This window comes from Emys orbicularis, chromosome 6 (genome assembly GCF_028017835.1).
Source record: "Emys orbicularis isolate rEmyOrb1 chromosome 6, rEmyOrb1.hap1, whole genome shotgun sequence".
NCBI lineage: Eukaryota > Metazoa > Chordata > Testudines > Emydidae > Emys > Emys orbicularis.
The window spans coordinates 53633236-53659287 of NC_088688.1; positions in this window are offsets into that span (position 1 = coordinate 53633236).

A 26052-nucleotide genomic window follows, 5' to 3' on the forward strand; every position below is an offset into this window, starting at 1 on the left:
CTTCCTGTTTCCCAAACACAAGCTTCACAGCACACGACATGGAAAAACTTGGAGTCCCTTGTCCATAACCATGTCCCTACAAGTCCTGCTGATTCATACAGTGTAGCACCGGTCTCATTTCAGTGGGTCCATTGTACAGATGATGACCACCTGGGCCATTGAGCAGGCTCACGCTGATGTCAATCTGTCTGGGGCTGTCAGCCAGAAACACAGCACGAGTTTGGAAATAGAGATATACTATACACACTTATAACTCACAATACAAAGGTGATACAAACATATAAATAAGATCATCATAATTGGCAAATCATAACATTTTCACAGATACCTTACATGGCATAGATGGTCTGATTCCTTGCAATTTTATAATAGTGGTATCAACAATATGGAAGTGTTGAGAGTCTCTGGGTTAGGCTAAAAGGGGTAAAAAACAAGGGAGATGTCATGCTAGGAGTCTACTACAGGCCACCTAACCAGGTGGAAGAGGTGGATGAGGCTTTTTTTAAGCAACTAACAAAATCATCCAAAGCCCAAGATTTGGTGGTGATGGGGGACTTCAACTATCCGGATATATGTTGGGAAAATAACACAGCGGGGCACAGACTATCCAACAAATTCTTGGACTGCATTGCAGACAACTTTTTATTTCAGAAGGTTGAAAAAGCTACTAGGGGGGAAGCTGTTCTAGACTTGATTTTAACAAATAGGGAGGAACTCGTTGAGAATTTGAAAGTAGAAGGCAGCCTGGGTGAAAGTGATCATGAAATCATAGAGTTTGCAATTCTAAGGAAGGGTAGAAGGGAGAACAGCAAAATAGAGACAATGGATTTCAGGAAGGCAGATTTTGGTAAGCTCAGAGAGCTGATAGGTAAGGTCCCATGGGAATCAAGACTGAGGGGAAAAACAACTGAGGAGAGTTGGCAGTTTTTCAAAGGGACACTATTAAGGGCCCAAAAGCAAGCTATTCCACTGGTTAGGAAAGATAGAAAATGTGGCAAAAGACCACCTTGGCTTAACCACGAGATCTTGCATGATCTAAAAAATAAAAAGGAGTCATATAAAAAATGGAAACTAGGACAGATTACAGAGGATGAATATAGGCAAACAGCACAGGAATGCAGGGGCAAGATTAGAAAGGCAAAGGCACAAAATGAGCTCAAACTAGCTACAGGAATAAAGGGAAACAAGAAGACTTTTTATCAATACATTAGAAGCAAGACGAAGACCAAAGACAGGGTAGGCCCACTGCTTAGTGAAGAGGGAGAAACAGTAACAGGAAACTTGGAAATGGCAGAGATGCTTAATGACTTCTTTGTTTCGGTCTTCACGAGAAGCCTGAAGGAATGCCTAACATAGTGAATGCTAATGGGAAGGGGGTAGGTTTAGCAGATAAAATAAAAAAAAGAACAAGTTAAAAATCACTTAGAAAAGTTAGATGCCTGCAAGTCACCAGGGCCTGATGAAATGCATCCTAGAATACTCAAGGAGCTAATAGAGGAGGTATCTGAGCCTCTAGCTATTATCTTTGGAAAATCATGGGAGACGGGAGAGATTCCAGAAGACTGGAAAAGGGCAAATATAGTGCCCATCTATAAAAAGGGAAATAAAAACAACCCAGGAAACTACAGACCAGTTAGTTTAACTTCTGTGCCAGGGAAGATAATGGAGCAAGTAATTAAGGAAATCATCTGCAAACACTTGGAAGGTGGTAAGGTGATAGGGAACAGCCAGCATGGATTTGTAAAGAACAAATCATGTCAAACCAATCTGATAGCTTTCTTTGGTAGGATAACGAGCCTTGTGGATAAGGGTGAAGCTGTGGATGTGGTATACCTAGACTTTAGTAAGGCATTTGATACGGTCTCGCATGATATTCTTATCAATAAACTAGGCAAATACAATTTAGATGGGGCTACTATAAGGTGGGTGCATAACTGGCTGGATAACCGTACTCAGAGAGTTGTTATTAATGGTTCCCAATCCTGCTGGAAAGGCATAACGAGTGGGGTACCGCAGGGGTCTGTTTTGGGACCGGCTCTGTTCAATATCTTCATCAACGACTTAGATATTGGCATAGAAAGTACGCTTATTAAGTTTGCAGATGATACCAAACTGGGAGGGATTGCAACTGCTTTGGAGGACAGGGTCATAATTCAAAATGATCTGGACAAATTGGAGAAATGGTCTGAGTTAAACAGGATGAAGTTTAACAAAGACAAATGCAAAGTGCTCCACTTAGGAAGAAAAAATCAGTTTCACACACACAGAATGGGAAGAGACTGTCTAGGAAGGAGTACGGCAGAAAGGGATCTAGGGGTTATAGTGGACCACAAGCTAAATATGAGTCAACAGTGTGATGCTGTTGCCAAAAAAGCAAACATGATTCTGGGATGTATTAACAGGTGTGTTGTGAGCAAGACACGAGAAGTCATTCTTCCGCTCTACTCTGCTCTGGTTAGGCCTCAGCTGGAGTATTGTGTCCAGTTCTGGGCACCGCATTTCAAAAAAGATGTGGAGAAATTGGAGGGGGTCCAGAGAAGAGCAACAAGAATGATTAAAGGTCTTGAGAATATGACCTATGAAGGAAGGCTGAAAGAATTGGGTTTGTTTAGTTTGGAAAAGAGAAGACTGAGAGGGGACATGATAGCAGTTTTCAGGTATTTAAAAGGGTGTCATAAGGAGGAGGGAGAAAACTTGTACACCTTAGCCTCTAAGGATAGAACAAGAAGCAATGGGTTTAAACTGCAGCAAGGGAGGTCTAGGTTGGACATTAGGAAAAAGTTCCTAACTGTCAGGGTGTTAAACACTGGAATAAATTGCCTAGGGAGGTTGTGGAATCTCCATCTCTGGAGATATTTAAGAGTAGGTTAGATAAATGTCTATCAGGGATAGTCTAGACAGTATTTGGTCCTGCCATGCGGGCAGGGGACTGGACTCGATGACCTCTCGAGGTCCCTTCCAGTCCTAGAATCTATGAATCTATGAATATCATAAATTCTCTCCCATATTCCATACAGCGTGTGGAATATGTATATTGTTGTGAATGATGTTGGAGCATAGCAGTTTGGGAAGCACACACAGCGCTAAATTGAACCATTTAGGGGTACCTGCATTGGGGGATCCTGGGATGGTGAGACTCCACATAACAGTTCTAGGTAGGGGAATCTTTTAAGGTGGAGCTTCCTACTTCTCAAGGTGTCTGTCCTTCAATGACACCTGCATAGGGCCCTGTTATCTTCATTGGGCCACAGTGTGGGTGAAGGGGTCCAAATATGACTGACCTGCACAGTGAGTTAGTGCAGAGGTTGTGCCGTGTTATATCCCCACATGTTCCTTACCCCTTTGGGCGTGATGTATCCCTTGATGGATTGAGTTAGCAGCCCTTGGTTTTGTCTTTGGCCTTTGCATAATGTGTGCAAGTGGGGGGAGAAAGCTATTTGTGTCCTTCCCATATATCCACAAAAAAAGCAAGAGACAATGGCCCAGAAGCTCCAAAAGGTATTTAGGCACCTAATCCCATTGATTTTATAGGGAGTTAGATGCCTAAATACCTTTGAGGATCTGAGCCTATACATCTCATATTAGGAAGTATCCACATATGCACGTTGATAGCTGATGTTGCTTTAATCCATATATCACTAATACAATTTTGGATCCTTTTTATGCAGCATTGAAAGCAGAAATAACCTAAAAATATGACAGTTTTCCTTAGCAGTGTTTTGCTATTACACACACTCATTATCATCCTATCTGTTAGCTTGGAAACACTAATATGATTTGAAGGTTACTAATACTCTGATTTTCATTTTCTATTTGTGACTGTACATAATGTTAGAATATTTCATTCTCACTACCACATAAAGGTTCATCTTATTAGCAACTCTCTAAAATATTGAGTTCTTAGAAACAAAATTTGCTGATAAACTAGTGGGTGACATGAAATTTTCACATAATGAGAATGTTGTTAATATTATGCCATAGAAAGTTGCTAATTGTATATGACAGGAAATTGCTACTTGCTGAAAGTTATGAGGAAGATTTTCATAGCAGCAAATGTAATTTTTGCTAATGTGAGATGAGAATCACCACTAATATGATGGTAGTTCGTCAACACAAGGACTCAGTAGATAGTGCACCATTCTCATGGGTGTTTGGGGCATATTTTGGGCTCACACATTTCAAGCTGACTCAGGGAGAGATAGCAGTAACACAAGTCATGAACAAGATTTAGGGTGTAGGGAAGTAGCAGCAAATCCCCCTTTTCTTGAGTCACAGCCCTAACCTCTACTGCAGAGAGGGAGGTGAAGTATGAGCCACTATCTCAGCTCTATGACAGAATGTCCCCCTACACTGAACGTCCCTCTCCAGCAGCAGACTACACTGGCTTTAAGGACACTTTGGTCCAATAAGGAGACAAATTAGCTGTATCACAGTAAAGAGGGATAGATCTTCATTGGATTCAGTAAGGCGACATCAATTTGCACCAGCTGAAGATTTGGTTTAGAGGCAAGACATTTCATCCTGGGGACAGCTGAGAATTAATAGATTCATAGATTCATAGATTCTAGGACTGGAAGGGACCTCGAGAGGTCATCGAGTCCAGTCCCCTGCCCGCATGGCAGGACCAAATACTGTCTAGACCATCCCTAACAGACATTTATCTAACCCACTCTTAAATATCTCCAGAGATGGAGATTCCACAACCTCCCTAGGCAATTTATTCCAGTGTTTAACACCCTGACAGTTAGGAACTTTTTCCTAATGTCCAACCTAGACCTCCCTTGCTGCAGTTTAAGCCCATTGCTTCTTGTTCTATCCTCAGAGGCTAAGGTGAACAAGTTTTCTCCCTCCTCCTTATGACATCCTTTTAGATACCTGAAAACTGCTATCATGTCCCCTCTCAGTCTTCTCTTTTCCAAACTAAACAAACCCAATTCTTTCAGCCTTCCTTCATAGATCATGTTCTCAAGACCTTTAATCATTCTTGTTGCTCTTCTCTGGACCCTTTCCAATTTCTCCACATCTTTCCTGAAATGCGGTGCCCAGAACTGGACACAATACTCCAGCTGAGGCCTAACCAGAGCAGAGTAGAGCAGAAGAATGACTTCTCGTGTCTTGCTCACAACACACCTGTTAATACATCCCAGAATCATGTTTGCTTTTTTTGCAACAGCATCACACTGTTGACTCATAGTTAGCTTGTGGTCCACTATAACCCCTAGATCCCTTTCTGCCGTACTCCTTCCTAGACAGTCTCTTCCCATTCTGTATGTGTGAAACTGATTTTTTCTTCCTAAGTGGAGCACTTTGCATTTGTCTTTGTTAAACTTCATCCTGTTTAACTCAGACCATTTCTCCAATTTGTCCAGATCATTTTGAATTATGACCCTGTCCTCCAAAGCAGTTGCAATCCCTCCCAGTTTGGTATCATCCGCAAACTTAATAAGCGTACTTTCTATGCCAATATCTAAGTCGTTAATGAAGATATTGAACAGAGCCGGTCCCAAAACAGACCCCTGCGGAACCCCACTCGTTATAATCTCTACTTTTATCCAGTTTTACTAGTCTCCACCTAGCGTGGCATAATCCTTCCAGCTATTGTGATATAATCTGTAAAGGGTCAGTTATGTGCTAGCAAAAGATGCAGCTAGGAGTCATCTGCTACAACTTCCAGAAGACAGTCATTCTAGGGATTGGCAAAATAACATCAATGGGTATTTGGGGAATAGTAGATCCAGGTTCCGTTGGGCCATCTTGTGGCTCAGTACCCTTTTTGGAGGCTGCTCCAGAACCTAAGCTTTCATATAAACTATGATGATCTGGCTCTTAAACTGTTGCAAATCAACATAGCTCCATTGACCTCAGTCTAGCTATTCCAATTTACACTAGCTGAATAATAGAAATGTAGGTGTAGAAAGGATCGTAAGAAGTCATCAAGTCCAGCCCCCTGTGTTTAGGCAGAACTAAGTGAACCTAGAGCATCCCTGGCAGGTATTTGTCTAGTCTGCAATGATGATGACTTCACAACCTCCCTTGAAAGCCTATTCCAGAATTTAATTATCCTTATAGTTTTTCCTCATATCTAACCTTAATCAACCTTGTTGCAGATTAAGCCCATTATTTCTTGCAGTACCTGCACTGGACATGGAGAACAACTGATCACTGTCCTCTTCATAATAGCCCTTAAAATGTATCTGGTTCCCCACTCAATCTTCTTTTCTCAAGACTAAACATGTAAGGCTTAAAATTAAAAAAAAAAAAGGGGGGGGGGCATCATAGGTCAGATTTTCTAACCCTTTTTGATCATTTTTGTTGCTCTCCTCTAGACTTTCTCCAGTTTGTCCACATCTTTCCTAAAGTGTGGTGCCCAGAACTGGACACAGTACTACAGCTGAGGGCCCACCAGTGCCAAGTAGGGCAGGACTATTATCTCCCATGTCTTACATAAGACATTCCTGTTAATACATCCCAGAATACTAGCCTTTTTTGCAACTACATCACACTGTTGACCCATATTCAATTTGTGATCCACTATAACGCTCAGAGCCTTTTTAGCAGAACTAGAACCTAGCCAGTTATTTCCCATTTTATAGTTGGACATTGGATTTTTTCCCCTTGCTATGTGTCATGCTTTGCACTTGTCTTTATTGAATTTCATTTTGTTGATTTCAGACCAAATCTCCAATTTGTCATGGTCATTTTGAATTTTTATCCTGCCCTCTACAGTGTTTGCAACCCATCCCAGCTTGGTTTGATCTGCAAATTTTATAAGCACACTCTCCACTCCATTATCAAAATTATTAATGAAAATATTGACTAGTACCAGACTCAGGTCTGACCCTTACAGGACTCCACTAACTACACCGTCCCAGTGAACCATTAGTAACTACTCTTTCAATCAGTTGTGCACCCACCTGTCAGTAATTTCCTCTAAACCACATTTCCCTAGTTTGCTTATGAGAGTAAAATGGGGAACTATATCAAAAGCCTTACTAAAAATCAAGATATATCAAGTATACTACTTTACCCCATTCACTAGGCCAATAACCCTGTCAAAGAAGTTAATTAGGTTGGTTTAGCATGTTTTGTTCTTGATAAATCCATGCTGGCTATTCCTTAATGCTATTATCCTCTAGATGATTACAAACTGATTGTTTAATAATCTGTTCCAGTATCTTTCCAGGTATTGATGTTAGGCTGACTGGTCTGTAATTCCCTGCATTTTCTTAGTACCTATCTTTAAAAAGGGGAACAATGTTTGCACCTATACCTCTATCCTTCATGTTTGTGAAGATAACCTTCAAATTATGAATTAAGAAACAGATTAATTTATATCTGTCTGACTATGCAGAGAGCCTGAAATAATAACAGAGATGTTAACTGCCCCATTTATCTCAATAGAGTATTAACTCTGAATACTAATTAGGTCAATTTAAATATAGCTGTTAACTTTAAATATTTCATTTCTAACTAAATATGCAAAAGAGATAGACAGCTATAGCGGATATCCTGGCATGCAGACAACACAAGAGAGGGACAACGTATTATGAAGATCTGCACAATTAATTGTATTAGTACTGTGTCATTTTGTCCTCGAGTTGAGTGACACATTGTTTGTAGAGTGAGCTTGGTTTGCAAGCAGAGCTAGAGAGAGATGGTATATTTGGCCAATAATACTACCAATAAAGAGATGTGGAGATTAAATATCTGTCCAGTAAGTTCCAGGTGCTGTGTTTATGGTATTATGACTGCTGAAACTTTCCAGTTTAGAGAAATCAGAAAGAAGTTCTCAAGCTGGAGGCCAGGTAGTAAATGGAGATTTTGCACCTATGCAAACTGATCAATCATTATTGACTGGCATATTTTGCATTTTCCAACTGAGCAATATTAATTGCTTTCTATTTCTCTTATTTAATACACATGAAACTGAACGGATTGTGCAGATCACACTCATTTTTCAGTCATGAGCATTGGGAATTTTAATATAATTAATGATCCAGGCAAGAGGGTTTATTTATTTATTTTCCCACTGGATGAAGCTGTCTGGCAACATGTGGAAACATTGCTAGGTTCTTTGAGCTATCAATCATTTAATTTGCTAGGCAGATTTCATCCCTGAGAAGTCTTGATTGCATACTGGATTGATGTTTCTTTGAACCATGCTTGACTAAACAGAAGAAGCAGCACCTCACAGTGGTGTGATTCCTGTTATAGACTTAGTAATAATGATTGGAAATGGCTTTTGTAAATAAGACATAAACTGGGATATTTGATTTCTTTCACTATTATTAACACGGAGACTGAGAAAAACAAAATTGCACACTTCTTATTCAACCAGCCACCCTCTCAGAGCTTTGAGCCTGCAGCATGAATGTATTATAACTTGTTTCTCCTTCAATCCACAAAAATCAATGTCATGAGGCTAAAGAGGCCTGGACTGAGGGAGAAGTTGGTTGTTTGCTGTTGGGAAATTAATTTCTTTGACCTGCTACTCTGTACAGATCTCTTGGCTTTCTGCATTAAAGCTCAGACATATAGAAAATGTAATTGTTTTATGAAATGGCATTATTTTAGACTGGGGCCAGATCCACAAAGGGACTTAAGGGTTGCGAGGCTCAGTGTCACAACACATAACTTTTAAGCACCTAGAAAAGTCACTGGACTCTAAAAAGGCTGAGTTAGGTGCCTACTTTCCCTGAACAATGAATGGTGAGAGATAGGCACCTAAGAATGGATCCGTAAAAGCCAGCACACTAGGTGTGGAGCCACCTAAGTGAGTCAATGGAAGTTGCTTACAAAAAGGATGTGTCTTAAGCCCCACCCCTCTCCGGGAGTTAGGCACCTGAGTCTGGGCTACTATGAGGTGCCTTTCTCTGGCCAACTCCACACAAAACAACCAGGGAGGAGGCCGCTGTGATGTAGGGAGCTTCCTGAAGCATGGGGAGATACCTGGAGGTGGGTCTGATCTCCTCCAAGAGCAGCTATTAGGGGAAGAGGAAGTCCTGTCCTGCCTCAGCCTGGCCAGGACTAGCAACTAGGAGCCCCCAGGCAGGGCACTCCCAGGAGTATGGGGGAGATCAGACTCATGTCCACAAGCTGCAGGAAGCTCCATGGCTGCTGCTTTCAGACCCCAGCTCTGAAGGCAGCACAGCTGCGGAACTTCCTGCAGCTGGTGGAGGTAGTTGGAGGTGGGTTTGATCTCTCCCCTCCACCACTGAGAGCAGCCATGCAGGGGAAGAGGAAGTCCCATCCCATTCTGGGACTAGCAGCTGGATCCCAGTTCATAGTAGAAGATTCTGGCTGGGGCACCCCCAGCCCTGCCCCTCCCCACTAGATTTCACAGGGGAGGTCTGATTTCATAGTCCATAACACTTTTTCCTGACTGTGAATTTGGTAGGGCCCTATACATTAGGCCAATCCTTTGTTCTTCATCTGTAATCAGGGGATCACAGTCCACTTTCCTTCCCCTCCTCCCCCACCCCCACCCTCCTCTGTTTGTCTCTTCCTCTGAGGTCCCCACAATTTCTTCATTAGCATTTGACTCAGTATGCACATACACTTTCTTTGTAAGGCACAGAATACACAGTGGTTAGCTAGGGAGATAAGTGTCTCCTGCCAGGTGGAACCTGTCCTGAGATGTCACCTCTGGGTGATCTGCCTTTAATGTCAAAGCTTTAACAACATAATTTCCAACATATTCATATCTCTTTACGTATTAGTGGCACATATATTTGACAAAGATTATGATGATCAGCATGACACAGGTTTTCAGTTAAAACCTTACAGGATATTCTTTGGTGAACTAGAATGTAAATATCAGAGCCATGGGATCCCTGTAACTCTTATGCACTCCCATGCTCTCTGCCAGTGACATCAAGAGGTCCTTCAGTCACAGAGGCCTCCCATATAACCTTTGGCCCAGTGGCTAGGGATGTGGGAGGCACCAGTTGAACTCTCCCTCCCTCCCTCCCCCAATAAGAAGAAGAGGTTTGAATAGGAATAAGTGCCCTCACCATTGGACTAGAGAGTCATTTCTCTGGTCCACGTAATATTTAATACAAAGTGGAACAGCTTCCACAAGAGAAATGGAGACAGCTCCCTACATCAGAATATCCCATAGCTCGACGGCAAAAGCACTCTTCTGAGGGATGGGAGGCCCCTATTCAAATCCCTTCTCCTTATCAAGCAGAGGGGGGATTTGCATATAGTCTCTCCCATCCTGGGTGAGTGCCCTATTAACCAAAAGATTATAAAGAGAGAGTCCTCCTTCTTGCCGTGCCCCATGGAGTTAGAGAAGCACAACACATGCTTACCAGATCAGGCTCCATAGATGAAATAGGCATTCCCCCACCTGGTTGAGGCTCATGCTAAGGCTTAGGCAGGAGATAGGCAGAAATGTAGGCACCTAGGGACTCTTACAATTAAAATTTAGGTGCCAAGCAAGTTTAGGCATCTACAGGGTTGGGTAGAAGCTGATTAGGGGTTGTGTGGATCACAGTAGTACCTAGATTTTGGATTTAGGTGCCTAAATCTGAGATTTAAACACCTAAATCCCTTTGTGGCTCTGTGCCCTGGTGCTTTTCATTGCATTTTCACTTAGGCCCCAATCCATCAAAGCACGAATGCACTTGCTTATGTTTAAGCACATGAGTAGTCCCATTTGCTTCAATAGGGCCATTCACATGCTTGAAGTGCTTTGTTGGAGTGGGGCCTTAAACAATGGTGGGATTCTGCACCCTAAAAGATCAAATTTTCCCAATTATTTTACAACCCGCCTCTAATTTTACCCCCACAATCCATTGTAAATACAGGAAGTTGTTGGGATATTATTTAGACCGTTAGCTATCTGACCACACCTGCAAGTCTGCAGTTAGATATCTAAAAGTCTATGAGTTTTTTTAGTGCAGGTGAATGTGGGTGCAAAATTAGGAGGTCATTTTTTGTAAATGTAACCCTTTTTCAGTCAAGTGTTAATATGAGGGATAGACAAACAAATTAAAGTAAATAAGAATCTCCTCAAATCTTTGCCTGAAGCACAGACACTGAAACTTAGCTCTTACATAGTACTTTTCATCAGTAGATTGCAAAGCACTTTGTAAAGGAGGTAAGCAAATACCAATGATGGTCTGAGGTTTAAAAAAAACAAAAACAAAAACTTCAGTTAACTTTTTGCAATAGTCTTCATTCTTCAGCATGTCTACTTTTAGATGAGGTCAGAAGTACAACTTCTATGAGTAAAGCTATTCTATTTGTGTAGTATTTCTGACTCATCAAAAACCAGAAAGCCTTTGAAATCTCATGAGAAAGTCTGTTCTCAAAACATTTCAAGAGTATTTTTTTAAACCAGTGGTTTGCATCAATATGCACAGATCTGGATACTTACCAGAATTGAACTGGACACACAACTCAGGAGGTTCATCTGCCACTGTCATACAGATCCCTGCAAAATTTGAGCATAAGAGCCAATTTTTTGCACATAAAATGGTCTCGATTATGTCCCACATGAGGACATGTAAGGGAGTAAAGCCCCCAACCCAATCCCCCTGCATGGTGAAAGAGGACCTACCAGATCTTGGGTTGGGCATCAGGAGGGAGACAGCAAGAGCAGTATGTGCAATACTCCCACCCAGAGAAGCCAGGGAATAAATAGAGCTAGGAGTCTTTCCTGCTATGGACTCAGCAGCAGAGCAGGGGAGTATACTTGATCTGGCCAAGGGTTGATGCAGCTTACTGCCCCATGCAGAAAAAACAAAAAAACCCACCTCTCTATAATAATGGACTCAAACTGCTCAGTCTATTGATACTAACAAAGAGAAGGTTAAAGAATGGACTTGAGTATAGTCTATAAGTATCTACATGGGGAACAAATATTTAATAATGGGCACTTCAGTCCAGCAGAGAAAGGTGAACATGAGCCAATGGCTGGAAGTTGAAGGTAAATCAATGCAGACTGTAAATAAGGGATAAATTTTTAATGGTGAGAGTAATTAACCATTGGAACAATTTACCAATGGCCGTGGTGGATTCTCCACCAATGACAATTTTTAAATAAAGATTAGATTTTTTTTAAAATATATTCTTTAGGAATTATTTTGTATAAATTCTAGGTTTATACAGGAACTCAGATTTGATGACCACAGATGTCCCTTCTGACCTCGGAATCTAGGAAATATGTCTCAAATGGGGTCTCACTGAGACCTACAGTAGTTCCTTTCCAGACTTGTTCCTGGGACAGCTTCTTATTCAAGGCTCAAGTAGTTACACACAGAAAAGGCAATTTTTGCTGGCAATTTGGCAATTATGTATGCAGTTCCTATTCTGGTGAGCACCTGAAGGGTTTTGGAGCATGCATTCACACATAAACTTTCGGGGGAGGGGGGAAAACACATCATAGGCCAGTTGAAATTTGTCCATTAGTATTCAAAATGTCCTTCATCAAACTTCCAACAGAAACTTAAGAATCCTTGTAACTGGAGATTTTCCTTACCAGTTTTCAAGCCCCTTCCTCTCCTAAAATTGAAAATTCTGGCATGTAGGAAATTAGGGAAAGAGTTCAAATCTTTAACCCCAACATGCAGCCAGAGTAACTGTTCTCTATAAATCTTTCTGGGAATCAGGAATCATCTCATCCCCTTGGGCTGTGGTGCAGCAGCAAAACGACTTTGTGGCAACTACTACAGAATCTGGATTTCAACAGCCCCTACACAGTGGTATGCTCCCTTCTGCAATAGAGACTAGCCAGTGGGTCCATGTATTTACATATCCAATAACCTCACCCACTCTGGGCCCTCCACCCAAAATTTCCTCTAGAGTAGGGTGCATGGAGACCAGGCAGATGAGAACTCTATGATATACAGAGACCATGGACCTCCACTGTGGGGTCCCAAGAGTTTGCATCCTTAGCCAAAGTGCAATTGCAGTGGGTCAGTGTAATGTCTCTAATTTGTCATCAGATACAGAAGAAACTAACACACAGACATCACCCAAGAGAGTCAAACATAAATATCTAATATTAATCTCTCAGAGGCTACCCTCCATCTTCATCAGAACCAGATCCACCCAATTAACTTCCTGTGTGTGCCACTACCCAGTCTCAAACCACTACCATTGGGAATTTATGGCTGCAGAGGAAGTAGTGGGATTACAGCCCTTAGTTGCCTAAATACCGTTTTGAGGATCTAGGCCTAACTCCCATTGAAGTCAATAGAAGTTACTCACCTAAATGCCTTTGAGGATCTGAGCCTTAAGCCTGGTCTACACTAGAAAATTAGGTTGATTTAACTACATTGCTCAGGGATGTGAAAAATCCATACTCCAGAGCAGTGTTGTTAAGTTGGCCCAAGTCCTCATGTAGACAGTGCTAGGTTGATTGGCGGTAGCTAAGTTGCTGGAAGTATTCTTCACTCAGGGAGGTGTATTACCTATGTTGACAAGATAATGCCTCCCAGCAGCATAGGTAGTGTCTATACTGAAGTGCTACAGTGGTGCAGCTGTACCACGTAGCATTTTAAGTGTAGACAAGCCTTTAGTGCATATGGAAGTGTAACACCACTAAAATCACCAGTTTTCTTGGCACAGATTTTTCCAAAAGGCTGCATTTATTTACAAATGCTTGGAATTCAACTTCATCAGTCTCCAAACATTAACTGACTCCTCATGCTGTGTATTTAGTTGTTCAAGACACTGTCCATTGCTTTTATAGTATTGGGGGTTTTGTTTTTAAACATTTCCATTGTTAGCAATCCTCCTTAAATGCTTGAAAATAAAAGGACTTCTTTCTTTGAGAAAGTCAAGCCAATGCTATTAAACCCTTGAGTCAGATCTGCTGTAGTGAAACTCTGTGAAAGTTTCCCCATACAGCTCTGCCAATGAACTTTAATCCTGAACTGCAACAGTCTGTTAATTCTGAGTTTCTCTTGAGCAGAAACTGCCTGTTGTGCCAAATTGTATGATGTTTTTTTGATGTAGAAAAATGTCTGCAGGAGAACAGTATGAGACCAGATTTATCTGTCCAAATCAGGGTTTGAACCTAGGATTCCAAGTGCACCATATATCCTGTCCTCCTAAAATGGCAATTTATAAAATTTCTTCTACATAATTTAGCCTCCTAGCTTCATATTCCAAACTCATTTTAAATTTAACCACAACACTCCTTTGTGATCACATTTTAAATATTATACAATATAAAAACTGATATATCCAGAACTTGGTCATGATGGTTACAATAGTAGAATACGAGCCTGGGGAATAGGGGAAAGAAGCAATGTCACTTTCCCAAGCTCTGCCTAACAACCCATCTCTTTGCACCTGAGATATCACAAGATAATAAAATAGGATACTATTCAAACTACTCATGATCTCTTGTTAACTACACTCCCTGCCTTCCTGTGTGCTTTAATTTGCAGAGAAATGGTTATCAGTGATATTTTAATTATCACAATGAAGCGTTCACCACAGTGAAAAGAGCAGGGGCACTTCACACAGCCTGAAACAATAGTTCTGAGATATCTATCGACTCAGGCAGACATAACTGTACCAGCATACACTTGGTTAACAATTGTAAAGGTCTCTTTGCAACCATAAGCACTAGAGACTTCTTTTTTTTTTTTAAGTGAAAACTTTCTCATTTTTGTTTCCAGATAAGAGTGCCAGCTGTTGTGAGCTGGTCTGATGTGACTTGTGGCTAAAGCAAACACTACTTTATGAAAATGAATGCTTGTGTCATGTAGTGATCATGTGTCTCCTAACCCTACTTCATGCACCTTTTGAAAGACAAGAGTACTACAGTGAAGCAATAGTTTTTAATAGGGGGTGCTGACTATGAGCATGCAACTCACCAGTCAGCACGTGGCAGGTTCTCCTCCTTCAGCACTCCCTACTGACAGCCATTTCAGCACTGCTGTGGTCTGCTGCTTCTTGCAACTCAGCCTTCAGGCCAGATCACAAAGTCTCACCTCTTCTGGGATACCAAAAGCCCAACTAATAACTTCACACTGGACCATTGGTCTGAGTCCACACTCACTAGTCCTTACCCCTGTATCAAGGTGAAGTTTCAGTAGTCCTTACCCCGTTTTGGGGGGAAAGGGGTGGGGTCTGCTCAGGGCCGGCTCTAGGCACCAGCAAAACAAGCTGGTGCTTGGGGTGGCACATTTTTAGGGGCGGCGGCGCCAGAATGCCGCCTCTAAAAATGTGCCGCGGCCGCCCTAGCTCACCTCCGCTGCCGCTCACGCGCCGCTCACGCGCCGCTACTTGCCCTCCCTCCCAGGCCTGAGAGCCTGGGAGGGAGGGGGAGAAGCGGCGCCCGCGCCACGGCCACTCGGAGTCTCCCCCTCCCTCCCAGGCTCTCAAACCTGGGAGGGAGGGGGAGATCCCGAGCGGCCGCGGCGCGCGAAACACCTGTTTCGCGTGCCGCTGCTCCCCCTCCCTCCCTCCTTCCTAGGCTTGAGAGCCTGGGGGGAGGAGGAAGGGCTGGGGATTTGGGGAAGGGGCGGAGTTGAGGCAGGGCCGGGGGTGGGGGTAATTAAAAAACGGGGGGGGGGGGGGCGGCCAAAATTGTATTTGCTTTGGGCGGCAAAAATCCTAGAGCCGGCCCTTGGTCTGCTCCATCTTTTTCTGTGGGCTGGTAGGTAAACTCAAGGTCTCCCTCTCCACTGGGTTCCAGTCCAGGGAGCCTTGAATTAGGCAGTCAAGGCCTGACTACACAATCACCTGGCTGATTCCCTGGGCCACTTCCTACCTCACCCTGTCTTGGGTTTTTGCCTCAGCCTCTTCCCATACTCCTAGAAATCAGTTCTGTTCTCTATCTAAGCCTCTTCCACTGGCTCACTGCAGAGATTCTTTGCAGTTTCTGCTAGGCAGCCGGTTCTGCTGGAGGGAAGTTTTTGCCATTGTCTTCACAGGACAGTCACTAACCCAGCAGAAATCTTTCTGCTCTCTACAGGCCCTCCACCAGTGTGAAGAGTCCTCGGCAGACACTTCCTGACACTGTGTTCAGCTCCCAGTTGCAGATGTACCTTTCTTTAGGGAGGTTCTGCTTGCCAGCACCATAGCTCAGCTCCCTGACACCCATCAGGTGTCTGCCATTGCGTGAGAACCAAAATCTACTCGCCTTTCTGATCAGGCCCTAACTGACCCAGATTCAGCCATTTTATGTCCACACTCCAGGCTTGACACCCACTGCAGGTGTGGGTGCAATCAGCCTTGGCCTGCTAAAGGTTCTCATTAAACCCTTCAGGCTCACTGTGGGATTGGTACATCCCATCTCACTGACCAAAGTCACACATGATATTTGGTGAGGAAATGGTTCCTAACTGTAATTTAAAATATGATCTATCCCTCTCTCTCCCTAGAATCTGTATTTAAAATCAGAAGGGACCAATTATCTCAATCTCATGTGGTACATAAAATCTCATGAAGAGGTTGCAAGAGCTCATTGCTGTCAGAATCCAATTCCAGCCCTCTTTTAATCTCAAACCTGAAATCATAGAAGATTAGGGTTGGAAGAGACCTCAGGAGGTCATCTAGTCCAACCCCCTGCTCAAAGCAGGACCACCTCCAACTGAATTCAATCTGGATTCAACACCTATCTCTAGTAGTTTTTTGATGCAATGTCTGAGTTCAGAATAGAACCTCATGTTGTCTGTCTGCCTGAATGCTATTTTTCCCCCCACCCCCGATTTTACATCACGTTTAGTTTTTTTTTCTCCATTTATGTCAAGGGGACAGCTGGAGGATGTGAAGAGAGATTTAGAAGCAACCAACCCATTTACAACATTAAGAAACAGTCACTGGCCCATAGAACATAAAAAGAAGAAATAATGAAGCAATGAATTTATTTCACTTCAGTGCAGAAGTGTGGCTGGAATTATTTCTTTGTATTTCACTTCAGCTCATCTATTATTCCATACATTTTATTTAGTAGGTCAAATTTTATTACCGGTATATAATAAAATTAATTGGCTCCTACCTGCTGTTAGGAATATTATTGCACAATGTTTTGGTTATGTAGACTTCTCTGTTCACAACTAAAAGATACTATAATATTAGTGAGCATAAAATGGCATGTGTGGTTACAATGAAACACATACTTCAAGTTTGTTATGAAGCAAAGACCAGTACCTTCAGCAACTGAAAATAGTAGTCATCTAAGCATAGTCATTTCACTGTCATTTTGTCTTCCCCCCCCACTCCGTCTCTTAGCTCTTCCACCTCTTGTTCTTGTCTTATTCCTAGAGTGTAAATTATTTGGTGCATAGAGTATCTTTATTATGTGTATACAGTGCTTAGTACAATAGGCCCTGATCTCTGGCTAGGGCTTCTAGGTACTTCTGCAATCCAAATAACAATTACATACAAAAAAATATGTTAAAAGAACATGATTATGGTTTCAAAGTCAATCATTCAAAAGTTAGGCAATCCCCAAATTAAGATTGCCTGTGTAACCTTAATTAGGCCTCTTTAATTACATGACAACATATTATTTTTCCACTGGACCTCAGGCTCATTCAGTGCACAAGATGGCTGGTCTCACCCCAGCCCACATTTTCCATTTTGCAGCTACACTTGTGTTCCCTGGCCCATCTTGTCTCTGCCCTCTATCTATTCCTTACCTTTCTATATACCAATCAAAAAGCTTCCTTCGTCTCCTGGCTCCTAGCGGTAAGCATTGACAGCACAGGAGAGTAGTCTCTTTGTTCTCAGTTCCTGTGCCTGGTGGTGGGAGGAGCAATTTCAGAAAAAGTCCCATTCAGACAGGAGCTAGAGCATGATCAGTACAGAGAGAGAATTTACCTGCCAAACAAGCCTGTGAAGAGTATTTTCAAACTGTAATTATTGGAGGGATTTTCATGAAGAATGTGCCTTCGCTGTCCCAACATGAAGGTAACCCTTCCTACCAAATTTCAAGTTTGTGCTCCAAAACATGGAGGAACTAGAGTATCTCAATAAAACGGTTAATAGGATTATTTTAAACATAGGTGAGACAACTTATTTCTCCCTTACCTTATTCTCATAAATGGTTTAACCTTTTTTTGCTGCAACTTCCTTCTCCTCCCACTGATAATTTGCATAGTCAATTGCTTGACCATCCTTTAGTTCATTCTGAAATATACTCAAGAAACCAAATAACCAATGTCAGTCTGGTTTATAATATGGTATAGGAAAATATGGTATACTATACAAGAGTCTGAAAAGCAGTCCAGTGCAGCCATGTTACATTCACTTTATGCAGAAGGTGTGTTACACATTTCAGCTGGTATTATTTATTATCATGATTTTACAAGTTTAACCTCTTTTTATACATTACTAAAATCCAACCCATCAGTTTGTTCCAGTTCTCTAACTTGTTATTCTGTTCCTTTCTTATCTTTGTTTTGGATACTAGCATTCCAGGTATTGGTCTGTGAAAGTACTTCCCTAGCTTGTACTAAGACATAGGAAACTTGTCAAAATCAAGATACATTCATTCTAGCTGCTTGTGCCAAATGCTTACTTCAGTAAATGCAAGGTGTTATGGATACTTAGCATAAAGTGAACAGGATAATGATATAGGCCAGTTTAGGCTATACTGTTTCACTGTTACAATATTTGTGCTTAATGCATAGATTTTATAGTGTGGATAATGCATATTAATACGATATATGTTTATATGCTAGCCAGTATATATTAGTCAACTCCCCAAAAATGTGTGTGTATACATGTATATATAAGTTATAGACATGATACCTAGACACCTTACAGCAACTGAGAAAACATTAACTAAATAAAAAGTCTCAAGAACATAACATCACTCCTTGCTATTAGATGATATAGAAATCACCCCAAGATTATGTGGATAGGTCTTTCGTTGCACCTTAAAGTTTGCTAAGCACTAGTTCTGTCAGATCACCTAAAGAAGCAGGTTCCCGAGGCCTCCGTGAGGAATATCAGGTGCCAGACTCAGAGAACTTCATCCCAAGAAGAGTCAACAACAGTGATCCAGTGGAAGCAATCTCTCAGGTAACTGGATCCTACCACTCAGGGATTTGTAGATGGTAGCCAGCACTTTGAACCATACAGCCAGCGAAGAGCATAGAATACTTATGTTCTGACCTTATCCATCAAGAGATATGATCTGTAGTGTTCTAAGTAACATTAAAATATTAGTATTGTGTGTGTTTCAATTGTCTGCTTAAATGAACTGTTAATATTATAGGCCTGGCTGCTCTCTTAGAGCCCTTTTACATCATTGTAATTTCACTAACTTCAATGAGTTACTCCTGATTTGTAAGAAGAGAATCAAATGGCATGTCATTCTGCTGACTTGAAAACACCAATCAGTAAACAGAAGACATCCTTATTCTACTGAAGTGTTAAATAATGGCTCACTCTTTATAAGAAATCATGTGAACTCTCTGCTGCTTTTCCTAATATGCTAAAGCAGTTTAATACTCCAAATCCAAGTGCTTTGTAGTAAACTAGCCTTGAAATGACAAAAGCATGAAACCCTGCAGTGGAGACCACAGCTAAGAAGAACTGTTGCAGCTGATAGACCTGCTGCAAATGGGGAAAAGACCCCCCTCCAAAAAAAGTCAGATTATGCCACAGCTATCTGGCAACAGGAAAACATGGGATCCAATCTGAACACAAGCCTGCAAACCATGGGAGAAATCCTCAGCTGTTAGATATCAGCAGATTGCCAGTGATTCTAAATATGGGCACTGCATATTAGCAGAGTTCAAACAAGACACTTTCAGAGTAGAGCTGAGCAAATACTTGAATTTTTGTTTCGGTCGCCAAACTGAATGAAAAAAAAATTGTTTTGTTTCTAACTGAAATTGATTTTATTCCAGTTTTTCCTCAACAAAAACAAAATAAAAATAGTTTGGATCATACTAAACATTTTAGACACTCTAACACTGCATTTTGCAGTGAATGTACTATTTGACTGAAAAATTTCAGAGGCTTAATCCACTCCTGTAGATGCTCTGCTCTGCCTATCAGCAATATTTATCTCATCTGGAATGCCCGGTTGAAAAGGAACCCTGGCAGCTCCAGCCAGCACTGCTGAACGGGCTGCTAAAAGTCTGGTCGGCAGTGCAGCAGGGCTAAGGCAGGCTCCCTGCGGCTCCCGGAAGTGGCCGGTATGTCCGGCCCCTTGGTGCAGGGGCAGGGTGTGCACGAGGGCTCTGCACACTGCCCCTGCCCCAAGTTCGGGCTCCACAGCTCCCATTGGCTGGGAACAGCAGCCAATGGGAGCTGCAAGGGTGGTGCATGCAGACATGGGCAGCGCGCAGAGCCCTTGGCCCCTCCACTTAGGAGACAGACATACCAGCTATTTCCAGAGCCCACACCCCACACCTCCTTCTGAACCCCAACCATCTGCTCCAGCCCTGACTCCCCACCCACACCAAAACTCCCTTCCAGATCCTGCAACCCTCATCCCTTCCTACACCCCAACACCCTGCCCCATCCCTAAGCTCTCTCCTGAATCCCAAACCCCTCATTCCTGGCCCCACCCCAGAGCACGCACCCCCAGCCAGAGCCCTGACCCCCTTCTTGCACTCCGGCCCCCTGCCCCATCCCTGAGTCCCCTCCTGCAGTCTGAACCCCTCAGCCCCATCTCAGAGCCCCCTCTTATATCCCAAACCTCTCATGCCCAGCCCCACACCATAGCCTGCACCCCCCCGCCACAGCACTCATCCCCTCCTTCACCCCAGCCTCCTGCCCCAGCCTGGTGAAAATGAGTGAGGGTGGGGGAGAGCTAGCAATGGAGGGAGGGGGGATGGAGTGAGCAGGAGGCAGAGCCTCAGAGAAGGGGCAGGACAGGGGCGGGGCAAGGGTGTTTGGTTTTGTGCAATTAGAAAGTTGGCAACCCTAAAGGCACTTCATGCATGGAAAAAGCATAGACACATTTATGGGAGAAGTTACATTGGCAATCTTCTGAGAAGTCTTGAATCAACATATCTGCTGGCTATCCTGCCCACTCTCCTCCCCAGCCAACATAACCATTTATGGGCCTGTGCTGGTGCCAGCTTAGGAGAGGTTAAAATTGCCTTCTATTATTGCAGTCACACCACTGTGGATTTTCTGCCACTGGACATCTGAACCCAAGGTTATGCCTGCAGAACCGAATGTTATTCTGCTCACAGTGAGAAGAAAACTGTGAAGTTTGTCATCCCTCAAATACATGTGTTTTTTTAACTTAATTCACCTTATCTAATGGGATGTTTTTAATTTTCTCTACTAAAAGAAATAGTTGTGTTACAGGTTCCCAAAGACTCCCATATGCATGTTGAATGGGGGAAGCAACACATTCAGAATCCCAGGGGTTTGGTTTTAAGGTCCTCGTACCCGAAGGTTTGAATACAGTTCTCGATGGCAAGTTAAGCCAAATTTTGTATTGGTTTTGAAAGGAACCTTTAGATAGATGTAACCTAAGCATCATATTTTATTGAACCTGGCCCTTTTACTGCTGTTAACTCTTGGCAGAAGGGATACGTGTGTGAATTGCCAGGGGGAGATTGCACTGGTATTCAGCCCCATGCTAAACCCACATCTAAAACCAAGTTGCTTTCAAATTAAAAATGGCTATGCTGAAAATATATTCTATAGTCAATTAAAAATAAAAACCATCTTATAAGTGATATTTTACAATACATTTTATACAAGCAACACCACAAAATGTTTTGATGTCTTACAGAAATGAACTATGACATATTAGCATGAAATGCATTATTATTCTTTGTCTCATTGCCCATTTTAGGAATGTTCGCCCAATTATTTTTCTCCTCCCTCAGTTAAACTCTAAAGCATCAGCATCCTTTTTATTTCAAGTAGTGATTTATGAAGACATGAAAACTTTCCACTGTAGCCATTTAACAATAAGAAAACCACAAATCTCAACCATAACAATACTCCACTCTTCAGACTCTCAGCTAGGCTGACAGTGGTAATGGAAATAAAACATGATTTCTGAAATCTGTCAGTCTGATTTTTAAATAGTAATTTATATGCTGTGGTTCTGACTTCTATTTTCATTTACATATTTAATAAAGACATTAATCATAAAAAGACTAAAGCATGCTTATGGGTTGCTTTTTGCAATTAAAGAAAGTTAAACGTGAAGTGGAGATAAATGTGATAATGCGATTCAACAACTTTAAATTGATTGCATTTAGCTTCATTTCACTGTTAAGCATTGCATATAAAATTGGGGTGGATAATGATGTCACCATTATAGTGATAACAGCTAGGCAAATACAAGAACAAAAAGTTATCCTTGAATATTTTCTCAGATTCTTAAACTAATTTGATCCTCGCTCTTTTGTGTTTGCTGTCTGTGAATTTTCTAGCAAAAAGGTTTACTGGTAGAAATGGCAATTGAAAGAGCACATTTTAAAATGAATATTAGAGAAAATTCACAGAAAGGGAATTCTGAATTTGTGAATTCAAGTATTAGAACCAGAAAGCTGTTCATGAGTTCCAGTCTTCCAATCATAACAGAGAAACATACCATATGGTATATGTATCCAATCAGAACTATCTAACACAGTTCAAATTCCAATTTTTTTAAACAAAATTTTATTTGCAAATAATCTATAGGCTCAGAGTTACTCACAGAGATTAATCTGCAGGAATTTTGTAACAATTAATATATTTGAGGAAAACCATACACAGGCAGACAATTCACAAACAGAAAAGAGAAATTAAATTAAACAAGTTATTCCAACAGCAATGATAGTAGTGCATATAAGATCACCATTTTAGCTTGGGGCTTATTTACACTACATAATTATGTTGACTTAAGTGGACATACAGGCACCACAGTAATTAAAGTGGTGATTCACATCCACACTATGCTCCTTCTGTTGGTGGTGTGCGACCTCAACAGGAGTGCTTCCATCATCTGAAGTAGGGCACTGTGGGACACTGAGAGCTGGAGCCCCCCTGCCCTGGGGCTGACAGCCTGAGCTGTCAGCCAGGTGTGAGGCTCACAGATGTCTCCCCAGTCTTGGCACTGACAGCCTGAGCTGTCAGATGGATGTGGGGATCACAGCTGACAGTCAATGGGTGATGTAAACAATGCAGTGTCTACATGGACACTATGTCACCCTAACTACATCGACCTAAGCGCTACACCTCTCATGGAAGTGGAGTTATTAGGTCGATGTAGTGGGTGACTTACATCAGCAGGAGCAGCATTGTAGTGTAGACACTTACATAGTTAGGTTGACATAAACTGCTTTAAGTCAACCTAACTCTATAGTATAAACCAGGCCTAAGTACATGACTTGGTACCCCTTGTAGATTGGGAAAGTTGAGAAAGAGGAACAGAGATGTTGCATAGCATTAATTGACTGAAGAGGTGTTAATGTGCCACTTCACCTTGAATGGTGTCTTAGAATGTGTGTTAACTACTTATTCTGAACAATCTGTTACATCTTGTATTTAGCTGTGACATTCTGAGGCCTGGTCTACACTCAAAAGTTAGGTCAACCCAGCTATATTGCTCAGGGGTGTGAAATATCCACACCCTTGAGTGACATAGTTAAGCCAACCTAACCCCCAGTGCAGACAGCTCTGGTTAATGGAACTATTCTTCCACCAATCTAGCTGATGGAAGAATTCTTCCATCAACCTAGCTACTACCTCCTGGGAGGTGGATTACCTACAGCAACGGGAGGGATTTTTCCATTGGTGTATGCAGTATCTATACTGAAGCACGACAGTGGTGCTGCTGTTGCTTTTCAAGTGTAGACTAGCCCTGAGTATCTTTCCCAGACCTGAAGAAGAGCTCTGTGTAGCTCAAAAGCTTGTCTCTTTCACCAACAAAAGTTGGTCCAATAAAAGATATTACCGTACCCACCTTGTCACTATAGTGCAATATGGCATAGAGTTCGAAACCACATTTTGTAGACACAAAGAACAATTTTTGGCTGAGAGAAAGTTAGCACAGCTCCAATCAGGTCAATTTTGCTGTCAGTTCATCTGGCAGAACCATTACCTTTGCATTACCAAGCTTGTTTCATTTGCAGGAAAGCAGAGGATGGATGCTCATATCAAGGGGTGACACTGGATGAGGGATCTCCACAAATTTCTTAAGTATTTGGCAGCTATAGTTTGGTGGCAAGGACACACAGGCATATAGGAAACCAAAAAGTTAGAGACAGAATTGAAAACAACAGCTACAACAGTAGCCATTACAAAGTCAATATTATGTATAAAATGGTAACTGAGAGGCAAAAGTCTTCCCACCTCACATTTAGAATAGGAAATAAGTAAAGGTGGGCAAATAGTATTCTTTTAAATGGTAACCACTGGTGTTTGGAGGGGTTTTTTTTTGGTTTTTTTTTGGAGAGGCTGGGGGAAAGCTGGGGTTAAAAATTGTGAAATCACTTAAGAAACTTGAAAGATTGGCAGCTGCAATGTTTTCATGAGTGGATAAGATTATTTAACCAGAGCAGTTTAATGGAGAAGCACCACATGTATGTTTTGAGTGGTGAGCTGCAAATCAATTCTTTCTATAGCATTATGTGCTCATCCCATTTTTTATCTCTGCACATTTTAAGTCTGTCTCTTTTCAGAGTAGACTGTAGCTTTACTCTGGGGCCAGCTATGAAGCTGACCACTTTGCTCTATTTATAGTCATTGTGTTAGTTTCCTTTGCATTGTATGGCCCTTCAAGTAATAAGGAATTTTTTTGTGGTACTTTAAAAGTTACAGTCATATGATTCAGGTTACTTAGCCTTTTTATTTGCCTTAAAGGTCACAAAGTTTATAGCTACATTACTGGTACTAGGTTTTAAAAGTTACTTGAAACTCAGAAAATCCATAGCAGGCACCCTAAACTCGCTCCAGTTTCTCTTTTTCTGTAAGGGTGAACATCTTAGGGTACATCTGCACTGCAATAAAAAAAACCCTGGCACTGAGTTTCAGAGTCCAGGTCAATTGGCTTGGGCTATAAGACTAAAAATAGAAGTATAGACATTCTGGCTCAGACTGAAGCCTGAACTCTGAGACCCATCCCCATTACAGGGTTTCGGATCCCAGGCTCCAGCCGGAGTCTGAACATCTACACTGCTATTTTTAGCCCTTCAGCCCAAGACCTGTGAGCACAAGTCAGGTAACCTCGGCCAGCTATGGGTCTTTTATTGCAGTGTAGATGTACCCTAAATGGTCTGTGTTTCTGTTATAGATACTTGCTCTATAGATGTGTGTGGTGTTTATCATAAAGCCTTTCAAAACTTTTGTAAGTTTTGGTGGCTATGTTACTGATTTCTCTGCTTCATCCTGATCCAAAGCCAAGTGAAGTCAGTGGAAATGTTCCTATTAACTTGGGTAATCTTTGGATCAGATCCAAAATATATTTTGCATTCTTAAATTACCAAGCTTCCTGTGCTTAAGTAAATTTTAGGTTTTCCCACTACTTATTCAAAGACTATATATATATACATTCTTGGCCAGCATAAACATAATGATCATTCTAATCCTTTTAGTATATGAGCACATATATTATTTCTAACTATCAAATACAGTTTAATAAAAAGTTAGTAGTTTTGTTTTGTTATGCAAATATCGTATTATCATTCTTTAGGACCAATTTAAGAGCTTCCTAATAAATTAGGGATGGCTACTGCTTTCATTTAACTTGTGTGAAAAAAATCTGTCCCCCCTCAGCATAATTACTTACATTCATATAGCTATATTCACATATAGTATGGTATATACTGACCTCTTTCCTTGCAACTTTTATACTCTATAAACAGGCACTCACCTTACTAATATCCACGCTGAAGTTGACGAGCCACGCTTGCCACAATGAATTGGCAGAAACCAATCAGCATCTCCCAGTGCAGTCCCAAAACCTGTTAACAGAGTGGATCGATAGAAGAACCTAACCAAACTTGTGCATTCTCTTTGCTAATTCTCCTAAATTCACCTTCTTCCCATTATTTTTATTTTTATTACAATATTATCTATATGGTGACCATATTTCCCTATGCTGATAAAATTACTCATATTCAAGCAAGTTCAACGGCAATCAGTCAGAATTATGCAGTAGAAACATTCAAA